The 18,167-nt window shown below is 38.3% G+C and overlaps 1 protein-coding gene across 1 annotated transcript in view; it reads left to right on the forward strand.

Moving 5' to 3' along the window:
- Positions 1-14,391, forward strand: part of nbr1a (NBR1 autophagy cargo receptor a) — a 504,698-nt gene extending 490,307 nt beyond the window's left edge. Inside the window, exon 23 of the mRNA XM_062442039.1 lies at positions 14,379-14,391. The gene's annotated coding sequence lies outside the window, so the exon portion shown is untranslated. The remainder of the gene's footprint in view (positions 1-14,378) is intronic.
- The last annotated feature ends 3,776 nt before the right edge of the window (positions 14,392-18,167 follow it).

Genomic DNA, 18,167 nt, shown 5'->3' on the forward strand with positions numbered 1-18,167 from the left:
GAATTTTGTGTGATCAATATTCTTCTACAATTGGAAGTATAATTTAATTTCTCTGTGTAAATGTTCTTTTCATATTAGACTTTATTGTAAAAGCACTTTGCAAAGTCTCTTATAATAACATTTAAGGCTCCAACTAATTATCATTTTTTAAATATTGATTAATCTGTTGAGTATTCTTATGATTACTTGTTTGAAAATACTGAAAAATTTCGATCACTGTGTCCCAAAGTACAAGATGCAACCTCAAATGTTTTATTTGGTTCTGACTGGTAGTCCATAACAAAAACATACTCAGTTTTATTGGCATAGAGGACTAGAGGAATATAACATATTCACTTTTAATAAGCTGGAACTAAACATTTGAGCATTATGTCTCAAACTGCAGAAAAAAGTCTGCACACTGCACCTTTAAAGCAACGTTTTGAGCTTAAATGCACAAAGGTCCAGGTCACCTGACAGTCACATGGTTTACCAATCACACTCAATATTTCAAGGTGGACATATAAAAACAAAGATAATACAAACAATAATAGTAGTACTATAAAGAAACATATATGATAAACAAAAATAGACCAAAAATTCAGAAATTTGGTGCTTTTTGGGGGCATTTTGTCTCAATAAATGACTCAAAATGATAAAAATCAATTATCTAAATAGTCAACGATCATTTATTTCCTCTCGATTGACTGATCAAATAATCAACCAATTATTGCAGCTTTGATAACAGTGCTATAAACTAAATCATTACTTACCTTTCTGATTTTTAATCATTATAACTGAGATATATTACCACTGATGATGGTTTATAGGTACATGTGATGTATTGATGACACAGACTGTCACATTGTGTCACATTGTGTCACATTGTGTCATATTGTGTCATATTGCACAATTGGTACAATCTGCATAATTTTTTAAAGAAGAGTTATGAGCAACACACAAAAAGAAACACTAGTATTAGAGGAGGAAGGACACTGAGGAAACTCTCACATACAGAAAACATGTAAGTGACTCCGCAGTGAAGATGGTTGATTGCCCCATAAAATGAACTTCCTCAACTTCTGTGTGTATTTCCTCTGTGTGAAGCGCTTTGGATCAACTATGTTGTGTTTAAAATGAAGTTGAAGAAGAAACAAACATTAACTTCACTGCTGAGTCACTTTACACATTTTATGTATGCGAGAGTTCACCTCAGCGTCCCCTCCTCCTCAGATAATGCTTTCTTTTTATATAGTGGTTGTGATTCTTCTTTAAGTGCAATTGTACTTTCACTAACTCAACCTCATATGTGCTGTGAATACAAAGTTCAATTAAGAAACCCATGAAAGATGTTTTACATTTAAAAAACTGCTGAATAAAAACACTGGAAGCTGCTCAAATTGAGTCCAAGCATCCAATTTGTCTCTGGTATAATAGCTAAATATCATATCTGACACTAATTAAACAGTATGCTTTAATGATGTTCTTCCCTGTTACCATGGTGACAGAGCTTGGGTTGAACTGGAGCCACTGAAGACCAGGTTTAACCTCAAAGTTTGCTAACAAACCCGTCTATAATCCTGCTGGACACCAAACAGCGAGGTCAGCCATGACTCATTTTCAGAGTCATTCATTCTCACTGTGTTGACTCACTTGTTTATTATGTCTGACATCATGTTTGTTTGACTCTCCGTCACGTTCTTCAGCAGTTTTTTTACATAAACACCTGTGACTGTCACTTTTCCTTATCCTCGAACCCCCCGCAGCCTTTCATCACATCCTGATTCATACGTCTGGTTTCGGGCACAGGCAGCTTATCTTTGAAGCATATCCATTAACTCATTTTCAAAACTTCTCAGCTGTCCAAACTTGTCTTATCCCTTTGTACCATGCTCCTGAGGAAGATGACTCATGTTCATCATCGCAGTGGGATATTTGCATTTCAGGCCTATTTTTCATCTGATCTATTTTTCCTCCTCAAAGGAGAGGCACTTTGATGTCCCTCAAATCTCATTACGGCCGGGGCTCAGCACCGGCAACGGCTGATTTCCTCTGGTTTTGCAGTGGCGGGGAGGAAATGAGGGAGGCGAAATCCCTGTGGAGCAAAATCCAAATGGATATGGCCAGTCACGAGGGGACCCTTTGAAACACACAGCGCCAACAGCCTCGTTCCATGGTGGAGGCGTACCTTGGTTAACGGTGATTACCAACACGCAGCGTGACATGGCTGGATGTAAAAGTGACCTGAAATCAACTGCAGGACATGTTCAAACTCAGACTGACATGATGCACAATGTAAACTCCACACATAGTCACTGTTTACTGGAGTTTTATATACTGCAATACTACTTTAACGCTGCTATAATCAATGTTTATGTTTAACCCTCCTGTTGTCTTCGAGTCAAGGAAGGAAGGGAGGAAGAAGGAAGGAAAGGAGGAAGGAAGGGAGGAAAAGGAGGAAGGAAGGGAGGAGGAAGGAAGGAAAAGAGGGAGGGAGGAAGGAAGAAGGAAGGAAGGAAAAGAGGGAGGGAGGAAGGAAGAAGGAAGGAAAGGAGGAAGGAAGGGAGGAAGAAAGGAAAGGAGGGAGGAAGGAAGGAAGAAGGAAGGAAAGGAGGATGGAAGGGAGGAAGAAGTAAGGAAAGGAGGAAGGAAGGGAGGAGGAAGGAAGGAAAGGAGGAAGGAAGGGAGGGGGAAGGAAGGAAGGGAGGAAGGAAGGAAGGGAGGAAGGAAGGACAGAAGGAAGGAAGAAAGGGGGATGGAGGAAGAAAAGAAAGAGAGAAGGAGGGAGGGGAGGAAGGAAAAAGGAAAAGAGGAAGGTAGGAAAGAAGGAACAGTCAAAACAGAAGGGAGGACGACACGAAGGTTAATGTGACAAACCCAACATCACCCAACTACGCAGTTTCTTTCTGCATCTTTCAGCTCCCTGTTTTTTTTTATTTTTACTGCCCACATCTTTATTGTTTTGGTTGAACGTCACCGCCATCATTAGCTTTGTTTCCAGCTACAGTCCACTGTTGCTTTATTTACATTATCCTACAGGTATGTGTAGCAGCTGTGGGATTGTTGCTCACAGTTTGAAGAACACCAGTCCCCCAGATATTTGCAGTAATTTAAAGTGTTACCCTTAAAATTACAGAATTTAAAGGTGCAGTGTGTAGGATTTAGAGGCATCAAGCGGTGAGGTTCCTCCAAGTGTGTAGGAGGAAGTTTGGTTTGTCCATTCTGGGCTACTGTAGAAACATGACAGTGCAACATGGCAGCCTCTGTGTATTTTTAGGTGATTATTAACTATTTAAAACATACTTGTAAATATTATATTCTGTGTCTGCCAAGTCCGTTTTGCTTGATGCCACTAAATTCTACACACTGCACCTTTAAAATTACATTAATAGTATGTTTTTTTATAATGTCATTTTATTGTATTTGTACAGACTCAAATATAATTTACATGAAATGAGGTAATATCTTACAGAATTTTACCTGTTCATTAAAATGAAGATATGCATGTGAAATTAAAAAAGCTGTTGGTGAGCTTACACTGTCTGAGAAGGTAATGCATCTTTGAGAAAAAGTCTTATCCAAAACAATAACAACTACTGATAGAGAGCTTGTTTATTTTAAACAGTTTTTTCAAGATAACATACTCATATTACACTGTGAGTGTCATGATGTAGTTTTCAATGACTGTCACATCATGCAGTAGAGTAGTAGGGAGCTTCCTGATGTTACAGGACAAGCAAAGTTGTGGTTTTTACTATTGAGGATCATGACTGAAAACATGTCATTTGGGCCCCAGAGTTCAAAATATTGAGTATTTCGACATTTCCTATAAAAACAATATTATGGCTGTAAAACAACAACAGAGCAAGTGTCTGAAATATCTGCTGAATACCTTACATAACCTTTAATGAATGCCTTTAATACTAAGAACTGTTTTCATGTGTTCTGACTATGCTTGTTTTTCCATTGTCAAATGAACACAAATTTACAGACCTTTCCCAAATAGCTAATTTGCTGCAGCCCATATCGGAACCACACACCCAACACTTTCGGCAGTTTCATCTGGCCCACATACAGCGTGTAATGATGGCACATGGGCGGTCCGCTCCTGTTTCCCAGATCTGGGCCACAAGCAAGCCATAGCAAAGCTGTACTGTATGTCAATCAAGAAAAAAACCCAGATAAACCAGAACTGGCCCTAAATAAATATACATGAGAGCACTGCAGCTTTACCAAAAAGGTCCACGTTTGATTTGAGATATGGCTCACTTCCGTATGCTATCTGGGTTCTGCTTTATTTAAAGTATTTATTACATGTTTTAATACGTTTCCTTGTTTAAAATCCGGAATTTTAATATGGAATCATTGTACATATAATTGGGGAAATTCCCTAACAGAGCTGCATATTGTTGACTGTTGTTTTTGTCCCTCATCGCCTTTTCCGACCACGAGAGTCACATTTCCAACCACGAGTCGTAGCTCCGTAGCCATGACGAGGAAGGTTGCCTAACTTTAAGAAAGTAGTCACTTTAACCCACACCACATGTTTCTCTAACCTTAAACAAAGTGTTCATTTAAGCCAAAACCCTGATCTTTCTCTAAACCTAACCAGACTCTAACCACACTGTTGCCACCACATAAAACATCAATATTGTTTAACAGCGATGATGTGTAACAGTTATGGGAAGCACAGATAAATGTTAGTGTCCTACCGATACTGCCAATAAAAAGGCGCCATGTTATTCGTTAGAAAGTGCTCCTATGTGTCGTTTTGGTGGTTTTTGGTAGGATTTGTTGAGATCTATCTACGTTTGTAAAAGCTCCCAAGCTGCTTTGAGAATACGTCTTCAAAGGAAAGTCTAAGCTCGGGATTTTTAGTGGCATTTAGGAGGAAAAACTCAGAGGGGGACAGATAAGACACTTTGTGAGCACACCCCTTAGAGTCCTCAGGTGTTGAAGCTTTACCAAAAAAAAAAAAAGCATTATCAGTGAAGAGATGAGAGTCTTGTGGGCCGCACACCGGCTGAATCATCAATGAAGGGAATGTAGACAGAACCTTATGAATAATTAACCAGCATATTCCTTCCAATTCCACTTTAATCATATTCATAATGATGCCGGACAGCTGAAAAAAACTAATTATAAAGTATCATTATATTCAACATCCATTTCCGCCGATGGATGAATCACAACAAATCAACTTGGAGCAGTAGTCCCACAGCGTGAGTGAACCGACCGCATTGATACAACATACCCTCGTCTCTCTGTTTTCCAAAATGTGTGACCTAACTTGGCGAGTAAAGTCGATCTGTGTTGAAATGTTTTGCGACTGCATGCAATGTGTGTTTATTTCCATTCCGCCGTGAAAGTTTAGCATTTCAAAATGTCAAGGAATTTCCGCCATGCGTGAACGCCAAGCGATTTCAAACGAGCAACATATGGACGCGTATATACACACACACACACACACACATACACACACGAAGAGAGATGGAGTGTGGTGGTTTTTTGTTTTTTTGGATGACGAGATTTTGGGAGATGCATTCGAGGCCGTCTGGGGATGAAAACGTAGAGCCAAAAAAACAAACATTTATTCAGAGCTGCCATTTAGGACACAACATAAGTCAGGGTTTGATGGTCATGGGGAGAAGCCTGGACATCATCATCATCATCATCATCATCATCATGTCTCAAAAATGTGTGGTTCGGCTCTGATGGGTAAAAAATAACAGGTTTTTTTTTTTTTACACCCTTCTTTCTCCCCATGCCTCTCTGAGTATTCTCCAATGTGTCGTCCATTTATTTGCGGTCTCTCTTTCTCTCAATCCTTCACACAAACACTGACTGGTAAATAAGTGTGTATTGTGTGAGTATGTGTGTGTCCCTTTTTCAGACACACACACACACACACACACACGGGCAAACAAAGCTTACATTCGATAGGATCTAGTCTGGACGCAATCCCCCTCCTCTATCGCATCGATCTTCCCTGTTTGTACTTGAATGACAGGACGAATTGCACGGGGAGGATCAGCGGAGCTTTGCAGTAAACAACGAAAACATGTGCTCCGAGGTCACATGTTCACGCACACATACATACACGAAGAAGAAGAAGGAGAAGGAGTAGATATGAGAGAAGAGAATAAAATGAGAAGCGTAAAAAGGAGAAATAAAAAGGAGAAGAGAAAACAGAGAGAAGGTTTGTGAGACAATAAGCACCAACAAAAAAGGAATGAATGAATAAATGTAATATGAAAACTTGTGGTTGGGGATGAAGTGAATACACACACAGAAGGTCGGTGTAATGTTTCAGAAGGAATGCTTTATGTCAAAGCGCTGTAGGCGATGATACTGAACAGGAGTCTGTTTCTGTGCATTCAGTTGATTTTAGTTGACAGTAATGAAAGTTACTTTAGTCGTATGATGTAAGACAGAAATGCCTGGGTGGAGGATAAATATGTGTGAGGGTATTATTTTTCTTTTCAAAGTGCTTCTTGCTACAGTAGAACATATTATCTAAAGAGAGAGATAAATATCTGGAAAACCTTGGAAAGAATCGCTCCCCATTAGTGAACAGTTTTTAATTTGTGCCCTTGTGATATGAGCAGAGTAAAAGAGGATAAAATGTCTTCTATCTATCTATCTATCTATCTATCTATCTATCTATCTATCTATCTATCTATCTATCTATCTATCTATCTATCTATCTATCTATCTATCTATCCATCTATCCATCCATCTATCTATCCATCCATCTATCCATCCATCCATCCATCCATCCATCCATCTATCTATCTATCTATCTATCTATCTATCTATCTATCTATCTATCTATCTATCTATCTATCTATCTATCTATCTATCCATCTATCTATCCATCCATCCAACCATCCATCCATCCATCCATCCATCTATCCATCCATCTATCTATCTATTGTTAAAAATCTCACGTCTTCAGACAATAATCAGAAATGTGACCAGTTGTCACTCCCCCCACCACCTCCACTTCAGCTTTCTCACAGAAAATGAGATGGATTAAATAATAAGAAGGTATCTGCAGCATTTTTGAGTTATTGTGTTGCAAGTGTGCAAAAATCTGTATTTTTGAATAGTGATGACTATCAGTTCTGCATTTCTGTGGAGAGATAAGTGCTAGTGCAGAGTGAATGGGTATCTGAATAGATTTTTTTGGAGAGGGAAGGATGGAGGGAGGGAGGGATGGAGGGAGGTTTGGCTCAATATATATCATAGATATTCATCGTTGAATTGGCTTTCGATCTTCTTCTTCTTTTTTTTTTTACCGTCCCCAGCAGTTAAGGCAATTTATTATCAGTGGGTGAAAGCAGGAAGAGAGAGGAGATGCAGCAGTGAAATTATCTCTGCATACAAGAAAGTCAAGCTATAATTTGTTTATGATAATCTGAAGCTCTTATATTAAATGTGGGGTCAGATATGCTTTATATTTTTCTTTATTGTGGCAGCTTGTATTTTGATCACAAAAACAATTAAGCTCAGTCTCAATAGTCTCTTTATAGAGTCTCATGCATTCAAGACGTTCAATGTAACCATTGTTGACTTGCAGAATGCTGAGAAATATCATTATTGAAATAATCATACATAGTTAAGCTAAACTTTTAATGGTTGTCAGGGGCGATTCTAGGATCAGATCTTTAGGTCCACAATAACCTGCAAGTGTTCAAAAAAGAGTATAAACTGTAAATTACAACAAAAAATATTAATACATAGTGGAGTGGTCTACAGAGAGGACCCTTAGATAGTTAATAAACACTGGGTGAAAGGCGATATTAAGGTCAGAACTATCCAAAGTACATTAAAGCTGTTAAATTAAAACCATTTGAACCTGTAGCATAAGTGTTTGTCCCATCTCTAACAGACAGGCTCGCAAAAATAATTAAAGTCGTATAATACAATAGTAATTTATTTATTTTTTTAGAGGTGCTGAGATCAAATTTAGGGTTGGTCAGTGGTCTAAAATCAGCACTGATGGGTGTTGAGAATAATGCAATGATCACAGAAGGAAATGCATTTTAAAGTTAAAAATAAATAAATCAGTATACTATGCACACACTGCATATTTAAGCAGAAGTGTATTTTTTTAGTATGTTGAGTCAAAATGTGGAAAGCTTCGAGTCTCTGAGTATTATTTAATTTAAGAAAACGTAGAGATTTTATTTAGTTTTATAACTTTTTATTAGCCTATTTAACAGGAATCATTCATATAAAGATTATTTATGCACAGAAAAGCAGAGTAATGTAATGTTTGCAGGGCTACTCTGCAGCCTCGTTACTGGTTAGAGTTTTAAAACTAGACTCAAACCATCAAAGACATAAATTGATGAAACTGAATTATGATTAAAACAACAGGACACATTTAGTATTTATTATATTCTATTCATGCATGTGTGCTCATTAACATATATAATACCAGTCACAACTTTGATCACACTTCTTATTCAAGGGAATGTTTGACTGATACTGAAGGTGTGAGTGCGTATACAGCAAAAAAAAGTGTATATCAAGTATGTAAGAATAGATTTAACATGTGAATCTAAACATAAACTGTTCAGTGTCTTTACTGTTTCATTTGTGGTGTGAAAACGTGAAGTTCTGATTGTGGTTTTTTTAACTCTGGTGATAAGATGTTTCACGCCTTTTACTGAAAAACATGATGGAACAAAAGTTGAACATACATGAGTGATATTAAAAGGATAATTAGATCTTTTGGGACATTTTCTTGCTGAGAAAAATCACATTTGTGTATTACACATGGAGCTGGAGGGCGGAAGGTAGATCCTAACGACCTGGCAGCATCTCTTAAGGCTCACTAATTAACACACTGCATCTCATTTTGTTCAACCTGTACATGAAAAGAATTGTTAAAACGATCATTTGAGGTTTTTAAGGGGGGTGGGGGGGTTTACTGTATGTGATGCAACTACTTCTTGATAAGCAGCAGTTCATCTTTTCCACGCAGCACTTCTATGCAGCATCTACACTGGTTGCCTGGCAACTGCACCGTGACAACAAGATGGGAAGTCATTGAGCTTGGCTGTAGCTCGCCATGCTACGCTACGCTAACCGCCTCCAATTGCCTATCAGACATGAAAGTGCATCGATCTTATCTAACTATCGGCAGGAAAACATGTACAAGTATTATTCAAACATGTTGAACTAACCCTTTAATGTTTGAATTGTACTATTTAATCTCAGGAACATTGCGCACATGTGTATAATATCAGGAATTTATGCATATTGCACATTTATATAATTGCAGATTAATTACACAGATTGTTTATTGTATATTATTATTATTATTTATTTTATTTTATTATTTTTCCTTATTTTCACCATTACACGGCTACTGTTATGTCAATTCTGAATTTCTCCCTAGAGGGATCAGCAAATATACCTTGTGTTGGAAGACTGTATGATTATTTTTATTTTTTTATTTTATTTAAGTGTATACTTTGCTTAAAATGGTGTTTTGGATTATACACTGACTAAAATAAACAAATTAATAAATAAAAACAATAATTTCACATGATATATTGTCTCTCAGCTGGTTAAAAAAGTGGATGCATGTTTTTATCAGAAGCTCTCACAAAGTAAAAAGTCATAAAATTATTATTGTTGTGAGATATTAATCAAAAATCTTCTGCAAACATGTTTAAAGACATAAAGAAATATTCTGCTTTGTATATTAATTAAATACAGACTCTATAAATATCAACACATCCTTAATTCCAAAAGTACTTCCACTCCTAAAACTCAGATTTAAAGGTGAGCACACAGAAACTTTCCGCCTCCCTTTTCAGCAGATAAATGTGAAAACAAACTCAAACACATCTTTCTGCACCGTAAAGGTCAAACATAGAACTGAATGAAGAAAAGAAAGAAAAACAAGAAGTGTGTTACAGTAACAACTCGCAGTCGTGGGACTGAACTGCACATCACCTCTACAGTGGGACTGCCAGATAGAGCACACTTTGTATCCCGCCTTCCAACTGAGGAAAGAAAAGTCTGCTTCTGATTTCCTCAAACACATTATATCTCTCAGAGTGCAAATTGCAGTAATTCACGTGCTGACGCAGAACCGGTGATGGAGCCATAATTGAGACGTAGAAGAAGAATTGCAGCTCTGTGAGATAATATTCAGGCTGACATGTGTCTATAATCAAGAATACTGAGAGAAAAAAGTGACACTTGATTGAACAGCAGGAAGAAAGATTTTAGCGCCAGATAATGATGCGCGCGCGCGCGCGTGTGTGTGTGTGTGTGTGTGTGCTTGCTGCGTAGTTCACTCCCACAATCTAGTGATGCATTCGTGTGAAGCTGTGCATACAAATAACAATTGTAACACCTAGTCCATCATTTATCCTCGCGCCACTGAGGAGCAAAGTGGAGAATACACACGCGCGCGCGCACAGACGTCACTTCGGTGCGCATTAATTCTCTGAAGAATCGCTCACTAGAAAGACGTAAACATGTTGCTGCAGAAAGTCCTGAACCATTGTTGGGTGCTCAAGTTATAATAAACGCTTTATAATGATAGAGGGGCATTTTTCTTCATCTGTGACGGCGCGTGAGAAGTTTGTTGGAGAAAGTTTCAGAAGATCTGAATCCTGCTGCAGTGTACAGCAGCGATATGAAAGCAGCTCACAGCTATAATCTAATACGTTAAAGCATCCTGCCACGTAAATCTACCGTGATATATGATTGCTCTATGAAAGAAAATCATATAAATCAGTTATTTTCACTGTTTCAAGCTGTTGTGGGCTAGACAATCTTCTCTTTATGCAGGGATTGGATCTTTTTCTTCTTTTTTAATATGACCTGTGTTGGATAGTAGAGAAAAACCAGCTCAGATGTAACAGTGATTCGCACTGGGGTAATCTCCAGTGGAAGATTGAGATAAAATTGCTAAAAGTTTCTTGTGAATGGGGGGAAAAAAAACAAACACATTGATGTTCCTGCTCCAACCTGAGCCACACTTACACAGATTTGTGGAACAGAGGCAGCAGTTAAGTAAAAGCTGAGTTATTCTGATATATAATGCCACTTTTTATTGATATTGTTGATATCTACGTCATTTCTCCTCTGTTGAGCACGACAGCACTTGTATGGAAATGGGTCAATGACGTTTTTATTGTGTCCTTTTGTTTAAATGTAAAGGGGTTAAAATGTGAAAATAAACGTATGAATAACCGGCACACATTCTTTTGTCTGCTTTTAATCCATTTTCAGAGAATATATTAGAGGATTATGGCAAAAATGTCTAAGTGGTGTAACCATAAAAACTTTGTACCAAATAATTCAACTTGCTTAAAAACTAAATTGTCAATAAAACACCATATCAACTAGTTTGGCATGATCTTACATTATAACTTTATATTAAATAAAGGTAATGGAATACAATTGTTCTAAATATTATATTTCATCTGGTAACCATGGAGATCAGGAGACATTTACATTATTTAAATGAAGTCATTATTAGTATAAGTCCACTTAAATACACTGTAGGTGGATAAAATATTTAATATTTATCATTCTTTTGTGGTTACACCATTTGACATTTTCAGGAGCACTCAGTCTTACTTTTGGTAAAAAAAAATGGTGCAAATGTCATTTCAAATGATATAAAACCAACAAAAATACTACATGTACATTTGAACAAACCTGATGCTGATTTTAAGTATAGTCAACAGGTGTTTTGTGATGTATTTTATACTTTGTGTCTGCAGGTCAGTAGTTTAAACTGCTTTAAAAACCAAACAGATTGTTGTTATAAAGCATCAATCCCAACAAAGACACCCAACAATGCGTGTTTACATTTCAGGCCATTTTAATCACGCGCCACAGAAAACCGAGGGCCATGTAGTTACTGTGAGAAGGGGCCTCCATAGTGTTTGTTAATGTTATGTGCATAGTGTCCTCTTGTGTCCATGGCAACCAGAGACCAAGACAAACAGAGCGAGAAAGGATCACAAACACTACAGACTGAGAGTGTTTTTGTGTTTCGGGGTCAGAGGACAGAAACACAACACAAAGTGTAAACATTACTCTAGTGTCGAGGCATCGAGTCTTTCTCCTAACGGCGACGATTCATTACACGGGTGTGGATTTACTGTTTATTTTACTTTTCTGCTGATATGGTTGCACCGCTCCAACTGTTAGCGCTTCAATTTAAAGGGTCAATTCACACAACATTACAAAAGCAAAAGGGCCAAAATACCCCAACAGTGTCTGACCTTTACGCTGTGTATAAAAATGGATGTAGCGAGGTGGGAAATCACCCTTTGAGATAGATTGAAGCCCAGAGTTGCTGCTTATGGTCGGCACCATCTTTTTCATTAGGAGCCAGAACCTTTGAAATGACCCTCTGGAAATACGCCCCGCTACCTTGGACCAAAAGCATCGCTAGCAACAAGCAGTGCACACTTTACTCAACTTCTGCTAAATTATGCTAACGGGTCAGGCATCGTAATCAAGTAATATTAAATCTAGCAAAGTATTTTAATGCATTTTATGTCTTCTTATAAGGTCTGCTTGTCTACTTACAGAATTGCTGTTCCCATTTTAAAGGTGCAGTGCGTAGAATTTAGTGGAATCTAGCAGAATGGACTCGGCAGAAATGAAATATAATATTATTAAGTATCTTTTAATTAGTATAAAATCCCATAAAAACAAAAAAATGTTGTGTTTTCATTAGCTTAGAATGAACCCTTTATATCTGCATAGAGAGCGGGTTGTCTTTTAATGGAATCCGACAGACCAAACACTCACACTAGGAGGTATTTATTTAAGTTTTCATGGTCATCGTTGTTTCTTCTACACACCTGGAAGGGAAGGGTTGAGGGGGAAGGATGTTCACTTGGTTGCAATCTGCTAAGTCACCACTAGATGCCACTATATCTTACACACTGCACCTTTAATGTATTTTGAAGCCGTCATTACACCTGCCCTGGCACTGCAGTTGGAAATGAGTAGGAATTAAAAGATGGTTAAACTGGCACATTTACAGAAATGCTTATTAATGTGCATCTGTGTCCCTCTAACTTTAAACTGTATAAATAAAATACAGTAGTTTGACTAGGTGTGAGTCCCAGAGCCGTGAAGAAATGCAGGTGAGTGAGCTGTCAATCACAGCTTTTAATTAACGCCCATGCAGCAGCTTTATTAATTAACGGAGCAATAATTAATACGATGACCACCTGTACACTTATCAGATGGACTGAATTTGGCGATTGAGACCATAATGACAAATTTAATTAAAAGAAGCTGACTTACTGTTTCTAGAGATGCTTTTTGAATGGGAGCCAAAATCTAGCTGTCCGTAATATTGCACTTTAAGGTAGCCTCAGTATAGATGCCATCTGGTTTTATCTTCCTCTGAAATCTATATTATCATTGGTAGAAAGGGAACGTATTTATAAACAGAGTAACACATTGTTGTTTTTGATCTTTAATGGAATTTATTGACAATAACAAAAATATTGAATATCACCTGTCTTATGATTTCATTTAGTAAAGCCCCAAAAAAGTAGCTTCACCTACATTTGAACCAACACCCAGTCTTTTAAAATAAGATATCACTCAGGACAGGATATCAGTCTGTGTGTGTGGTTTAATCTCTTCTGTGGCACTGCAGTATAAATTCCTGGTGTGGAAGCAGAAATCTCAAAGACAGATGTCTCGAAACATAAAACAACTATGTACGTGGACAGATACTGCTTATAGAGCCAAGAACAAATGTGTAATTTAATCTGTAGCAGTTCCTGTTGGAAAATGCCAAACATGTTTAACACATTACATTTAAATGTGCTAAATAGCCTTTCAAGCTTAAAGGACACTTCGGGTCGGAGCCCATCATACCTTTAAGTTGCCCTCATCTTCTCCCCCCCTGAAACAGCTACAGAAGCATCTTGATCGCCTGTGTTTCGGCTCCTGGGCTCCGCTGCATACTAATGTTGCTGTTTGAAACAACGTACAGCCTCCAGATTCCCTCTCCTATCGCCTTTCTTCTTCTGCCAAGCAAGGCACGAGTGTGTGAGTGACAACAGAGGAGAAAGCACGATAACAGATAATCGTGGGTATGTGTGTTGTATTTGTGCATGTGCGTGTGAGTGTTTGTGTGTGTGTGTGTGTGTGAGAGAGAGAAAGAGTACAGATGCATGTCCAAGTCTGGTTTCCCTCTGCAATGCGTCAGGATCCCACATGCAAACCGGGCTCCTGGCAGCAGCTATAAGGCCCTTGTATGTTCTACGAGAATGTGACTGAAACACATGCCAACCATTCAGACTGGGAGCGGGGACGCATCCGAAGAAAACTGTGAATGTCTTTGGTTTTGTGCATGTGTGTGCATGTGTGTGCATGTCTAGAAGAGAGGGGGCGTACTGGTGAGAGGATATGGCAGGTGATTTTCTAGGTTTTTTCTTTTTTATGTTAACAAATCTCATGTGCAGAGCCAAACCAACAATGAATTGATCTACTTTTAAGTATTATGTGTGTTTTTAAAGTCTGATTTATCTTATTCCTCCTGTGCAATAGACTTATGTTGTACAGTTGTAACGATTCACTTCAGTTTTATTTTGTTTCTACAGCACCAAATCATAGCAAAAGTTATCTCAAGGCACTTTTTAGATAGAGCAGGATTAGACCATACTCTTTAATTTAAGACCCAACACATGAGCAATCGGTCAAGGCAGATGGTCGATTAGTCGATTCATTGATAAGTTGCCTACTAGTAAATGAATAATCAATTAATACATTCTTTGGTTGCCGCTTCTATAATTTGAATATATCAGGTTTCTTTAGTCCTGTATGATAATAAACTAAATATCTTTGGGTTGATTGGGACAAAAGTTTTGAGCTTTTGACTTTTTGTCACATTTTCTGACATTATATGGACCAAACATTCATTAATTTATTTTTTTTTAAATATATATATACAGCTTATCCTCTAGATGGTTGCAGGGGAGTTGGAGCCGATCTCAGCTGGCTCAGTTTCTCAGTTTGACTTTTAGAGATCTCTTGTTTTGTTTTGTTTCATTTTATTTTTACTTTGGGTGCCAGCCAGGTTTCTCTCCTGGCATTTAAGATGAGTCAGTTTTGTTTGTTTGTCAGTTAACAAATATATTTTATATCAAACTTCACACCAGGATGAAAGCCTTTTAGAGTAAACACTTTTCACACTGAATTCCCATACATGACACAAACACACAACTTCAGTGTAAAAAGCAAGAAATTATTTATATTCAGAGACTCACAGTCTTACATTACTGACCTTCTCACCCTCGTACACTCAGGTTGCCCTCGGTCCCCAGACAGATGGTAGTAGTGCATTTGCTGTAAGGGCTCCTCAATTATGGAACTGTGCACTTACAATAGAGATCAGGCAGGCAACCTCAATAATCCAGGATCGGTCGGGCCCCAAATCAAACAACTAATCGAGTAATTGAGACAATAATTGGCAGATTGATAGATAATGAAAGTTATCATTAGTTTCTAAACAATCTCTTTTGGACAACAACAGAGTAGGGCTGCAAAGTACCCTGACTATATCATCTTTGTGGTGAAGAAATATGTCACCGAGTGCACTTATGGGGCTTTTCCATTATACAGTTCTAGCATTACTCGACTCTACTCGACTCTACTCGTTTTTTTTGGCTATTCCATCAGGGATAGTACCTGGTACCTGGTGCTCTTTTTGGTATCTGCTCTGGTGAGGTTCCAAGCGAGCTGAGCCGATATTAAAATGTGACGTCAACAGACTGCCAGCCACTGATTGGTCAGGGAATCGGGACTGGAAAAGTCATGAGTGAGACACACACAGCACATACAGCGATTCGCATACATGGACTAACCCACTCACGTTGAGGAGGTTCTATTAAGTAATGGAAAATGACGTGCCTGGTACCAAAACCGATTCTAGTTGAGTAAAGCCGAGTTTTGCTAGAACTAATGTAAAAGCCCCAAATGTGGCTGATTCACATGTTACTTAACAGCCTTTGGACAACAGCAGTGGTTGATGACAACACTTGTAAATAGATGACTTCATGGTTCATTCAGTGTTATCATTTACATATTCATAACACAAACTGTAGAGACAAAAATGCCCCCCCCTCACACACACACACAGAGTCTATGTACCACACATAAATCACTCATCATATTCACACCAATACTCAGAAAAACAAGGCCGCTGGCTGCGCTGATTTGACGGCGCAGAGGATCAAAGCGCCGCTCCATCAGAGTCTCTGGGATACTGGCGCTGCAGGTGCAGAGGATTTACCACGAGGAGACTGATAAGTTCTGCACGATATTCATAGCAAAGGAGAACAAAATGAGTACATGTCCTCCAAAACAGACATCCTGCCTCTGTGTTCACAGCAGCAGCGAAATGAATCAGAAAAATCCTCCTATTTAGTCCTAAGCTGCCCTGTTGCTCATGTTTATGCACCGCAGGCCGCAGCGTTCGCTCCTGTGGGGAATCTGTTTGAATCCCTAAAATGCTTTATGTTGTGTCTTTATTACACGTGTTTAGAGAGTAACATCTTGAGAGAAAATGTGATATTATGAGGTCACGATGATATAATGACTATAAATTCATCTTTGAGAAATCAGTGTTCAATATGATATATAGAGAATAAAGACTATTAATGATATTTTAATAAGTCCTTTAAGCTAATTAAGTCCTTATAATAAGTACATTCATACTGAATGAAAACAACATTGCAAAAATAAAAAATTTTGCAAGGAAAATTATTACCCATATAATTGCGCTATGACAAATATATAAAAATATTGTCACATTTAACCCTCCTGTCGTCCTCCCGGGTCAAATTGACCCCATCTCTTTTGACTGTTCCTTCTTTCCTTCCTTCCTTCCTTCCTCCCTCCTTACTCCTTTCTTTCCATGATTCCTTCCTTCCTTCCTTCCTTCCTTCCTTCCTTCCTTCCTTCCTTCCTTCCTCCCTCCCTCCCTCCTTACTCCTTTCCTTCCTTCCTTCCTCCCTCCTTACTCCTTCCTTCCTCCCTCCCTCCTTACTCCTTTCCTTCCTTCCTTCTTACTCCTTTCCTTCCTTCCCTCCTTCCTCCTTCCTCCTTTCTTTCTTCCTTCCTTCTTACTCATTTCCTTCCTTCCTTCCTTCCTCCCTTCCTTCCTTCCTCCCTTCCTTCCTTCCTTCCTTCCTTCCTCCTTCCTTACTCCTTTCTTTGTTTGCTTCTTTCCTTCCTTCCTTCCTTCCTACCTCCCTCCTTACCCATTTCCTTCCTTCCTCCCTCCATCCTTACTCCTTTCTTTCCTTCCTTCCTTCCTAACATCTTTCCTTCCTTCCTTCCTTCTTTCCAACCTTCCTCCTGTCCTCCCTTGACTCGAGGACAACAGGAGGGTTAAGGATATGAATGTTGTAATACATATTCTCAAAATATGACAATATTTTTCTCGAAGATAAATTGCTTTTTTTCATTTAAATCTACAACTTTATTCCCGTAGATTACCATTTCTCCAAACCTTTTCTCTCAAAACATCATACTGAAGCTATTCTTAGTCTGGTTGGTTCTCATACTCAATCATACAGAGGAGACACAATTAGCATGAACATTGTCTTAGATGTTACCTTGAAGGATATATTATTGATTTTATATTCAATATTTTCTAATTTTACCTGAAAAAACATGAACTGTGAAGAACCTCACACATGTTAGCACAGTTGTTATAATTCTGCTAGTTACTTGCCTCTTAGAGGAAGTGAAGCACTCAGTTGTCTCCTTGATTTTTGTCAAGTTAGGGTAAGTAAGTAGCAGCATGCGGACATGCCACGGCAGTAAATGTCAGTAATGAATAATTCATCACACATAAAATCCCTGTCCTGTGAAGTGGAAGCACAATATTTCCCTCTGAAATGTTGGGGAGGTAAAGTTAAAGTAGCATTAACTGGAATCAATGTAGAAGTACATCACTTGAGTATAATACTGAGTATAAGTACTGCATTACTTCATGGCAGTACAGTATGATGTAGGCTTATTGATGAATGAAAGAGAATTGTAAAATGTTCATTAACCCTCCTGTTGTCCTCGAGTCAAGGAAGGAAGGGAGGAAGAAGGAAGGAAAGGAGGGAGTGAGGGAGGGAGGAAGAAGGAAGGAAAAGAGGGAGGAAGGAAGGAGG

Source organism: Scomber scombrus, chromosome 21, assembly GCF_963691925.1.
Source record: "Scomber scombrus chromosome 21, fScoSco1.1, whole genome shotgun sequence".
NCBI lineage: Eukaryota > Metazoa > Chordata > Actinopteri > Scombriformes > Scombridae > Scomber > Scomber scombrus.